Source organism: Heloderma suspectum, chromosome 10, assembly GCF_057233095.1.
Source record: "Heloderma suspectum isolate Gila_16-S chromosome 10, 16-S_ref, whole genome shotgun sequence".
In the NCBI taxonomy this organism is placed as follows: domain Eukaryota; kingdom Metazoa; phylum Chordata; class Lepidosauria; order Squamata; family Helodermatidae; genus Heloderma; species Heloderma suspectum.
The window spans coordinates 35,606,802-35,618,555 of NC_139467.1; the positions used below are offsets into that span (position 1 = coordinate 35,606,802).

At 44.7% G+C, this 11,754-nt stretch overlaps 1 protein-coding gene across 1 annotated transcript in view; it reads right to left on the reverse strand.

Moving 5' to 3' along the window:
* The window catches only part of LYPLA2 (lysophospholipase 2), a 31,411-nt gene extending 20,761 nt beyond the window's left edge, over window positions 1-10,650 (reverse strand). Inside the window, exon 1 of the mRNA XM_084815939.1 lies at window positions 10,557-10,650. The gene's annotated coding sequence lies outside the window, so the exon portion shown is untranslated. The remainder of the gene's footprint in view (window positions 1-10,556) is intronic.
* Window positions 10,651-11,754: the final 1,104 nt, after the last annotated feature.

The window sequence follows — 11,754 nt, forward strand, 5'->3', positions numbered from 1 at the left end:
CAAAAACCTCATATAGGGCCTAGGGACAGGAAGAATGGCTTTGTGCTTTTGACTGGAAACTGATGGCTCCGGGACGGGAGAGTAGGCTGGGCTCACTAGAAGAGAAACACTGAGGCCAGGACTAGACAGCAAGCAGTTCTTCAAAGCATTCTGGGATGGATCCCAAGTTCAAAGAATTTACAAAATCCCAACAGATGTAACAAATGTCAAGTGCTTGTGTCTTCAAAGCTATGCTTGGTGGGAGGGAACAGGGCAAAAGCACTAAGGAATGGAAACAAGGGGCCAAGTACAAAGAAGCCAGAGTTACTTGTGGTGTCCCCCGCCAACTCTGAGGAGATTCCAAGACAATCAAGACTTTTTAATCCAATAATACTGATCTATCATATGTATTAATATGCAAATTAGGTTTCTTATGTTAAATACAATGTGCAAATTAACCAGCGGCCATAATCACTTCCAATGCAAAACGGGCTGCATTTCTAGACCCCCATCATACCAAAAAACAGTTGCGCGGTGACTAGGCTACAGAAGTGACTATTTGTTCTGCCTTCCCATTCTTCCAGCTCAAACTATTGGCTGTGGGGGAGAAAAGATTCCATCCTGCTGCCTGCCTTTTCCCAGCCCTTGAAGGCCCAACCAGCTGGCAGCATGCCTGCGCAGTGCCTTGAGAGAGAGATGAAGTTAGCATGAAGTTAGCCTGTACCACATGCTTGGGTGACTAAATTTCAGAGGGTTAGCTGTGGGAGCTGTTGGGGGGGCAGGGGAAGGAAATGCTGTAGCACCTTAAATGTCTAACAAATGAGTCCTGAAAAAGTCTCGCAAGCTAAATGGTCAGCTTGAGGGATGCTTAAACATTCTCCTACCTCAAGTAAGAAGGAGCTCCCAGTCCCAGCTCCATGATAATCTTTTCATGGGAAAGCAATGTCTTGCTTCAAGACGGAGTCCTGTACTTTTCACTGAAAAGACTCCCTGATTCGCACCCTGTTTGTACACATGCATATATTTTCCTTTGTGCCTGCTTTGTAAACATACATTTAGCTATCAGCAGTAGTCAAATCAGACAAGCTGGAAGTTTTACATATTGTACTGAAAACATTCCAGATGGATTAACAAGCCGAAACAGCCTTTGCAAACAGAAAGTATTTTTGTGTGTGTCTAGCATTAGTCCACCTCTCCACATAGACAGGCATTTGTGGCACAGACAGCCTGAAAGACCAGCTTCCTCCCGTTTACAAAAATTTCCCTGTCTGGTTCTTACCAATAACATGGATTAAGGAATTGTACTGTTCACCTACAACCTGTGATACTTTTATTATTTACTGCATTGATGTGCTGCCTTTCTGCAAAATACTCAAAGCAGATTATAATTTAAAACATTAAAATGAGAGGGAACAGAGATGGGGAATTGGTGGCCCTCCAAATGTTGAACTACAACTCCCATCATCCTTGACCATTTGCTATACTGACTGGGGAACTGTAGTCCAACAACATCTGGAGGGCCACAGATTCCCCACTGTGAATTTTTTAAAAAGACAAAACAATCAAACTGCAGAATCCTCTAAACAATTGGTGGTCTTTTCAGAGGCTAACGGCATTTGCTCCCACGTCTGGCTTTCTCTCCCCTACATACCTACATAAAGTTTATGGGAGCATATGGCCATTTGCACACTCCTCAACAGACTCTGCCTTTCCAGATCAACAAGACACTTCTTAGGACGGGGTGCAGAACCTCAGACCCGTGGCCCAAATCTGATCCTCCGAAAGGTCCCAATCCTGTCCTCTGGGGTCCCCAGAAAGCTATGCCCCCTTCTCCTGGCCCCACCCTCCTTCACCCAATCATCTAAAAGAGTTAATTGCCTCTCCTTAGCTACTGGCAGTAAGAGCTTTAAGCAAAAATATGGTGGCATTTCATTGTTTTGGCCACACCCCTTTTGCCTTTGGCCTGACCCACCACTAGCATGTGCCCCCCAAGAACGTCTCTGAAATGGAATTCTGCCCTCAGGCTGAAAGAAATTCTGCACCACTGGCTTAGGAACTTAGTGAGTAGAACCACAACTTTCAGTAAGGTCCTGACCATTTGGTTATCATGCCCGCCCTGGACCTCTTCTCTCCACAAAATGACATGCTTTGCAACCTTGAGAATGCTAGTTCTGCTGTCGACACCAAACTCTGTGGACCCCCTGTCCCCCTGCTCCTGAGCCTGTCAACTCCTAGCTAAGAGTTTACACCTCTTTGATGAGCTTCCCCGTGACATGTCTTCTAGAAGGCCTTGGGAGGCACCACGTGAAGGAGACAGAGGGAGTCACTTGCTTACGCTGAACCGCAGCATAAAGATTGTTTGTTTTAAGCATGGGATTCACATCCCAGCAAATCCCTCCTGCATCCCAACATCTGAAGGGTTAAAATGAGCTTTTGCCTACTTCCATAGCATCAGTAAAGGACAAGGCTATTTATATAATTGCTGATAACAATGCAGGGGCACAAAGATTCAAGAGCCTGCGGTGCCTCGGTTACCACTGGAGCAGTGCTACTGCTGACGCAACCAACAGCAGGAAAAACAAGGACAATGCCCGATGGCTGCTTACTTGGGTATGACTATGGTCACAAAGGCCAAGCAAGTATCAAGCCATTTCCATATTGCCAGTACATCAGACAGCTTGTTGTTACCCTAATTGTGTAATACAATCATACCATCCTACTGCCACCAGAGGTCACTCAGAAGAACAGGACAGTGTCACACAGCCAGGAGCTCTGGAAACTGCATGATGGGGTTGCCCATAAAAGCTTGGCATAGACTCCAGAAACCTGATACTACCATCAAGGGTCTCAGCTTTCATTTAAAAACAAATGTCTAGCCATCACACTTGCAGAGGAAACTCCCGTTCTGGTTTCCTCCATAACAGAGATACATTGCTAGGAACAGACCATGAAGGAACTTGACAATGGACATTCCTTTCTTAGTGCACCCATCAACCACACTCCACTGTTTCCTAGCCCATGCTCCTGTGCCATTGTTGTGAGCCCACATCCTTCTTCCCTAGCCTCACAGGAAATATAAAATACACATAAGTGTATGAAAAATACTCTTCAAAAAAAGAGAGTTGGACAGCTTTGTTTGCATGCCCAACTTGCATAAATGTATGCCACTCACAGGATTTGGCCTTATTAAGCACAGAATGTTATTGCTCCAGCTTACAAGAACTTCCATCTCTATCACAATAGGATACAGTTGCTCTTTGATTAACCTGAAGCATCTTGTTCTGGTTGTTGTTTTTTCTCATCATGAAACTGCTCTTTGCTTATGGTACACTCTGGTGTGGATTGCAAGGGTGGTCTGCAGTGTCTTTGTGCAGCCAAGTTGAGAGAAAGGGAAGAGTAAACTAGATGATGCTCTGGCCATTCCCCCTCCAATTTAAAGTGCTGAGCAATCCCCCAGGAACAGTGGTAGGCAACCTGGCACCCTCCAGATGTATTGGATAACAGCACCCATAATCCCTGAACATTGCCCATGTTGACTGAGGCTGATGGGAATTGTAGTGCAAACCATCTGGAGGGCACCAGGTTGCCTACTCCTGCCCTAGAGGCAGGTATCAACAATATGCGGCAGTTCTGCCTTCCTGACACTGCTGTACTCCCTCCATCTTAGTCTTAATCTGGAAGGAGTTGAGCTTTCATAGTCCCACCAATCCAGTTCTTAACTTCCCCACTGAGGTTACAAACACAAACCTGCCACTGCATTCCACACATGAACATTTGATACCGGCCTGTAAACTTAATGGGATCAGGGCCTACCAAACTTGTTTATCACAGACGATCATTTTTGAGCCTAAGCAAAAATTAAGAAGGAAATGACTATGCAATGTGATATTCAAGGCCACGATCCTACACAAGAATTAGGTGCACTTAAGCCCACTGAAAAGCAATGGACTTAAGGTTGCCTAATTCTATGTTGGGCTGTGACTCAAACTGCTATGCTTATAGAAAATGTGGGGATAAGAAGCTGAAAAGGCTGGGATAGAAAGTAGCAGGATTCCCCAACCCTATGGGCAACCCTATTTTCTCATGTGGAAAAGCCATGTGAAAGATACAGCCTCCAACAGTTAAGAAACCACTATCTCTTCCTGCTCAGAGATCCATGGGACAGCCTCATTTATGAGGAACAGCCCAGGAGTGCAAGAGAGAAAATTAACTACTCCTTTGTCAGGGCAGAAAATTTCCAGGTCCCTGATCATCTGTGTATTAAAAACATACAGTAAAACAGACACTAGCATCTCAGAACTTAGTATTCATTTTCACCCCTAAATAAGGTAGGAATCTAATACTGGTACCCAGCTAACTAATCCTCCCCCCACCCCAGTTTTGCATACTACATCAGATCAGAGCCACTCTCACTCCCCTTTAAAAAAAGGAAGTAGTACTTCTGTGGAAGGCCTGCAAACAGAAAAATTGAAATTAGTTTGTCAAATCTAAGAACTGGAAGAGGGGTGGCATTTTACATACCCTCATGCTAAACCAGCACCTGCATGAGCAAGGTAGTTTTCCAAAAAAAGGAGTTTGCCTTGAATTTATGACCACTCAACACTTAACACAAAACTTACAGCATCACTGAAATCAGCTTACCACAGAATTAGTGACCAGAATAATCCAACCTTTTTTTTTTTTTAAGGGATCCAGTAAACTACAGGTTAATTAAGGTAACTGCTGTCCCTGAACCTTATTGAGGGTCAGAATTGTTAATCACAGCCTGGTAATCATAGGCAACTAGGAATTCTACGAACTGGGGTGGGCTGCTAGAGCGATGCAACCCCCTTCATTCTCAGAATAGGAATGCAACTCTCTGTCCCTCCTCTGACAGCCCCCAAGGAGACCAGGAACACTTTTTTTTTCAGGGTAGTGACTTATGCGTAGTTATTTACAAGACTGGTTAAACATAACAGCAGAAGGATCAGCAGAGGAAGAATCAGGATGGCTTTTGCAAAACGACGTCTTGCCTTGTCACTTGTTGAGAATTCACTGAGAGTGCCAAACATGTAGATATGGTATACCTACTAGACATATAATTTTGTCAAAAGCTTTTAGAAATAATGTAATGACTTTCCAAAATCTTTTAATAAAGGTTGTCAAAGACTCCTAAGAAAGAACTGAGCAGTCATGAAATGTGGACAGGTCCTTTTATGGATACCTTAACTGGTTAAAAAACAGGAAACAGACAGCAGAAATAAAATGTCAGTTTTCACAATGGCGGGAAGTAAACTAGCTTCTCTTACTTCTGAATTAGGAATGGTGTTACTTAACCTATTCATAAATTCTTTGAAGCCATGGTAAACAATCGAGATAGCTATAGAAAATGCTGTATTATTCAGGATGGTAAAATTCCAAGAAAAGAAATGGAAAATAGAATAGCAAGTTATCATTAACGTCATTATAAAAATCTGTAGTGAAGCCACAATTAGAATACTAAATATATTTCTGATTATTCCATCTTAAAAAGGACATCATAAAGCTGGAAAAGCTAGAGAAAGGGAAACATAAAATGATCAATAAAGGAAGGGTAAGGATATTGGGGCATTCATCTAAGGGAAGACATGACAGAGGTTTAAAAATTATGAATACGGCGGGAAAAAATGGACCTATCTCTCCCTCTCATATAATGCTAGAACACAGTCACAATGAAGTTGATCAGCAGTAAGGTCAGGACACAGAAGAAGAACGTGACTTACCACTCTTAGCAATCCTATGGGCCCTGAGCATGTGTCACAAGGACCATAGGATAGTTTGGAGACAGCGTTCTGACCTCGGAAGGGGGAGATCCAACCCTCTTTCCCCAGTCCCTCGCAGCCAGAAAAGAGAGAACTGCGGTGGCTGCCCTCCAAAGTCAGAAAAGTGACTTCGGAGAAGGAAAGGTAGCATTCCGGTGGGTGAGGACAGGAGGAGACTGAAGAGGCCAGGATACGATTTATCCTGAGCCTCCTCCAACCGCCTTCCGTCTCCCTCTGAAGCAACCTCATAAGACAGGCTGAAAAGCCCGTTTAGCAAAGAATTAAAGAACAGAGGGCCCCTCCCACCTTGCTAGCTTCAGCCCGGCAGGGGATAGGAATCTCATAAGCCTCCGAGTTCTCGAAAGACCAGTGAGGATACAATCGATGGGCTTGCTCTCTCAATTAGGTTTATAAAATTCACTGCTACACAATGTGGCATTAGCCACTAATTTAAGATGACATTTTAAAAGAATTCGACAAATTGCTGGCTCTTAGCAATGGCAGCTAGCTGGAACCTCCATGTTCAGAGGCAGTATATCTGCCTCTTGTTGGAGACAGCTCTCACAGAGCAGCCTTCCCCAACCTGGTGCCCTCTGGATGGGGTTTAATCAGCCTCAGCCAGCCAGGAACAATGTTACTTAACCTGTTCATAAATTATCTGGAGTCATGGTAAGCAAACTGGAGGGCACCAGGTTGGGGGAAGGCTGTTCTGGAGCCATCTCACTAGCCACAACTGGAAACAGAAATCTGAGCTCAAGGTAGCTTGTAGTAACCCTACAAAGCAATTCTATGTTCCTATGTCTCGTATTCTTTGATGAGAACAGGAGAATCAAATGGACTGGAAAAAACAAGCATTCCTTGCCCACATTTGAGTGAATGGTGGGGGAAGCAAGCTGTTCAAATGGTGAATGGGATTTCATGTTCTCTGCTCATTCTCTATTAAACAAAGGGAAGCCATGCAATATTAATAAAAAAGCTTGTTCAGTAATGACAGCACTCCAGAGCCAAGCACAGCCCCAACAAGCTCCAAAGCAAACTCAAGTCCAAAAACGACAGTAACATAGTCTCTTTATTAGGACCAACTAAATGTTGCAAAGTAGTAAGTGAGCAAGCTTTCAAAGAACCTGAAAACCTGCTCAGTACTCTATGGCATTTATCAGGCCCTAATAAAGGTTCTGTGCTACTGGTTTTGGATTTTTTTTAACAGACCAAACAGCTACCTGCAATTTTTGCCTGCCACTACAAATAAGTATCTCTATCACCTCCTGAACAGGATGTCTTCAGTATAAGTTTGCTTGGAATCAGAGAGCAACTCTTTAACCCTTTTGCCCCAAAACACTGATATTCCCCCAATATAGATTCCTTAGCTATAAACAAAACCACAGAGATTCAAAATTATTCTTTCGTCAGCCATCTTTTTAATAAGACAGGAGTAGGTAAACTGGTGCCCTCCAGATGTTTTGGACTACAGCTCCCATAATTCCTGACCATTGCCTATGCTGGCTGAGGCTGATGGGAATTATAATCTAAAATATGTGGAAGGCACCAGGTTGCCTGCTCCTGAATAAAGATATACATTTCCTATACGGCATGTAAGCCATCAAGTTGGAAGATGCACAATTCGCTACTGGGCCAGGTTTAAGGTTTTGTTATTGGTGTATAAAGCCCTAAACAACTTGGGACTAGGACATCTGAGAGAACGCCTTCTCCCCTACCAACCTGCCCGATCACTGAGGTCATCAGATGAGGCACTCCTGGTGGTTCTGCATGGACCTGCAGACTGTTTGGAGTCCATTCAAAGTACTGCCTTAGGGAGCAATCCTATGCGGATAGGCAGCTGCCTCCAAACTCAGAGGTGACTTCCTATCCAATGCACGGCAGGAGAAGTGTGGAGGGGATCCTCTCTTCCACACTCCAGCTGCCCTGCATTCATGGTTAGGCAGCCGATTTCAGCTGTCTAGCCATGGGATGTCAGAGCACAGGGTGGGGAGGCTGGACGACGCATAGGAAGTGTCGTACCAGGACTTCCGCACCCCTTGCCCCTGGGAACGCTCCCTTTTCCCCGCTCCACGCTGCTCTTACGAGAACAGAGCCAGGTACGATCTGTACTGCCTATGAGGCGGCAGGGGAGGGGGCGGAAAGGCAGTTCTCTGGGAACCAACCTCAGAGCACAGGCTCCAAGGTCGGTTCCCAGAAACCGAGCAATCCTATGGCCGTCTAGCCACTGTCTGGCAGCCATAGGATTGCGCCTTTAGTGTACTGGCTCCCTCTTTATGGAACTCCCTGCTTTTTGATGTCAGGCAGGCACCAATGTTTTATTTTCGGTGCCTACTGAATACATTTTTATTTAAACAAACCTTCCTTGACTAACCAGCCACAGTTTGATTAACATAATTTGATTTTAAAAGATTTTAACTCTGTACTTTTGATTTTTTCTTTCCCTTCCTTTTATTGTTCACCACTCAGAAATGTTATTGGATGTAGAGCAGTATATAAGTCTTGTAAATAAATAAATTCTCCATACCATAAAATGCTCCAAGTTGCATGCCTGAGATTTGTAAAAAAAAAAAAAAAGAAGAAGAAGAAGAAGAAGAAAAAAGAACTATGCTCAAGAATGAATTATTTCCCTCAAATATTTTCCACACATCAGCATATTGCTGTAATGGACCCAACTAATATTACATGTAATCAGCAGATGAGATTCATTACCAACAGAAGTGCTAATGGCCAATTTAGATGGCTTTTAAAGAGAACCAGACAAAATCATGAAGGACAAGGGTTAACAGCAGCTACTAGCCACAACAGCTCCACAGAACTTCCATGTTTAGAGGCAGTATAACTGCGCACAAGATAGTGGAGAGAGACAAAGAGTAAGGGCTATAGCTTCCATGCACTGCTTATGCGCTTCTAGAGGCATTTAGCTGGATAGCACTGGAGATAGAATGCTGGTAGAAAGGGACCTTGGTCTGATCTACCAAGTCTATTTTTGTGTGCCCTAATAAAGAACACTGTGCCATACATCTTCAACCAAAACCACAGCCTGATGGCATTATAACCAGCTGTGATTTTCATGAGGAAACTTTTGCCACCTACGAGCCAAACTACAACTTCTAGCATGTAGTCTTAACTACAACTAAAGCTGCAGTCTTAAGCACCCAGACTTGGAAGTTCAGTGAGACTTCCAAGTAAACATGTTTAGGATTAGGCTTTATGTCAACTAAGGATTAAGATACTCAGATTTGCGGACAATTTCCAAACACCATAGCTACTATCCCTGCCTAGGAGAGTGTGCTTGTCTCTTTGAAACTTGAGAATCCCAGTTGTCAAGACCCTTTTCTACTTCTTATTGATACCGAGATCAATTTGAATGCCTGATGGCAAAAGTTACAATGTAGTTTTCAGTGTCTATATTACAGTTCAGGGGTAGACTAAGTGGCGCTCTCTAGATTTTTTGGACTACAACTTCCATAATCTGATCATTCACCATGCTGGCTGGGGCTTATGTGAGTTGTCAGCCAAAACATCTGGAGGGCACCACATTGCCTACCCCTGCTGCAGTGAAAGCTATTTTGTTTCAATGAGCCTTTGGGTACAGCTGTTTTTTTAAATATGACTACTGAAACGTGTATTTTTATGCTGCTGTCCTAATTTGTTTTTATATATTATGTTGTTTTACGTTAGTTGCAAATCAGACATTATTACACAATGGAAAGGCAGCGTATATATGCTTTTAATAGTAAAAGCTTTGACCACCTCTGTTCGAGGGAAAAGGGAAAAAATACAAACTGTACCCAATCTACCATGCCAAGTAGTGATGCTGGGTACTTACGCAGAGTGAAGATGGTACAAAGTGAATAAATAACATCAATTCATAACAGTGCCTAAAATATACCAGGCATAAATAGTTAAAAGTACTCCAGTCTTTGCCCACAAGCTCACAATCAAAATGTGATTTACATGAGATACAGCAAGATGCAATAGACCTCAACCTAAAACCACTAGATTTTTCCTGAAGAATGCCCTTCCTACAACCCCCAAAAGACCATCTGGTTGCTTCTGCGATATTTTTTTTTTTTTTTACTCTTTGGCCCAATAGATACAAGAACCTTCCCTTGAGTTACCAACATCTCAGACTGTCTGAAGGGGCTGTTTTCACATAGTTCAATCGCACCCCACCCAGGTTTCCCCCATTCCTAGTCATACCCAGGCTTCTGGCCCAATACCGTCAGCAGTTCCCAGTCCAGATCCATCCCCACTTTCCCCATCCCCTTTTCTCTTAGAATGACCATGCACCGGGTGTGTGTGTGTGCTCCTAGCTGTACTTAAAAAAGGAAGTTTAAAGGGGGCAACTCCACTGTGTAGAGATGAGGAGAAGTCCCTCTTCAGGAGGGCAAGAACCCTGCCTTTCTTTGCATCTGGGCCACGCTACCCCCTCCCCTAGCCACGGCTCCCTCAACATCTCCTCACACCTGAGCTCCCTTGCTCCCTTCAGCCTTGACGTCCAACCACTCCCCCTACAAAGAACACGAAGAGAGGAGAAGCCAGCCCCGCAACCCTCCCCTCCCAGCAGGTGCCACACCCTCGTCGCCCAGCCACCCTTGCAGCCTCCAGCCCACGCCGCTCCAAGACCCCCCCACCCCCCCACCCCACACGCCCGGGGCCCTCCGCATCCCCTTCCCCCGCAGACACAGCCCGGCCCACCCCTCCCCATTCATAAGCCCCCTGCCCAACGGCGCCGTAGTGAGGAGACGCCCGGCCGCCCACCGCGGCGCGAGAGCGGGGCCCGTCCCAACTCGCCTCAGCCGCCCCTCTCCTTCCTCGCCTCTTCCTTCCCGTCTCGCCACCCGGCTTCTGACTGAGGGACTCAGTCTCGAGCTCACCAGCCCGCCCCGGAACTTCCGCCGCCAGCCCGCGCGAGGTAGGTGGGCGGGCCCGCCCAGACTCCGGGCCCGCCGGAAGTGACGGCATAACGCCCCACCCGACTTGTGCGGAAACCGGAAGGCGGGTAGCCACCGGGGCGCGGCCATCTTGGCGGCCTGAATGGGCTCCGTAGAGCTTGTTCTTCGAGGCCGGGCTCCCCCAACTTGGTGCTCTCCAGGGAGGGTTGAACTACAACTCCTATCAGCCCCCAGCTGGCTGGGGAGTTGTAGTCCAGGGCACTAGGTTGGGGAAGGGTGCTTCATGCCAATTAATTTTGTGTTTTGTTCTTTTAAAGGCAGGCTGCCATTACCATTTTCACGCCATTCTTTTAGTAAACAATCGTAGCGTCATTGCTCATGTTTAGGGGTGATAATAATAGGATTAGGGCTTTTTGTTGGTAATCGGAAATGGAGATAATAATAGCATTTGATGTTTATTTTAAGTTGCTAATTTATAATTATGATGGTAAACAGCAGCATCGGCATTGTTATTTTTGCACTCTTAATAATATTAACACGTGTTTGTGCTTGCTGTACTTTGTCATAACGTCTCCCATGTAACTAATTCTGTTTTTTCACTAAGGGGTTGGCAGCCTGTCCTGCCTTTTTTTTTTTTTTTAAACAATACTCACATTTACCTGTTAATTGTACAAGGTTGGCAGGTTAAATTTTGCCTATCTGGATTCTGGCATTGTTCTTGTGAGAGTGTATAAGAAATATAACTCTGAAGTTAATGTACCAAAGCTTTTTGGCAAACTATTCTGCTAAATTCCATGGAAGTGGCTTGCTCACAACCATCACTGAGCAAGTGGTTATGAAACAAGTTTGCCTATGATTCTATATTTTTTCTCCTTCATATGAGTATTAGCATTCTTACTCCACTTCATACATTAGCCTAAAATAAGTGTACAATTACAACTTTTAAAAACTGTACACCTAAAAATATAAAGTTGGAATGCAAATATATTTTGAATACATTATCATCCTAGAGGTAGAGCGCCCGATTTGGCTGTAGCTGCCTGTTGAGTGCACACTGGTGGCAACTGAGGGTTTACTGCTCTGTAACATTTAAAATG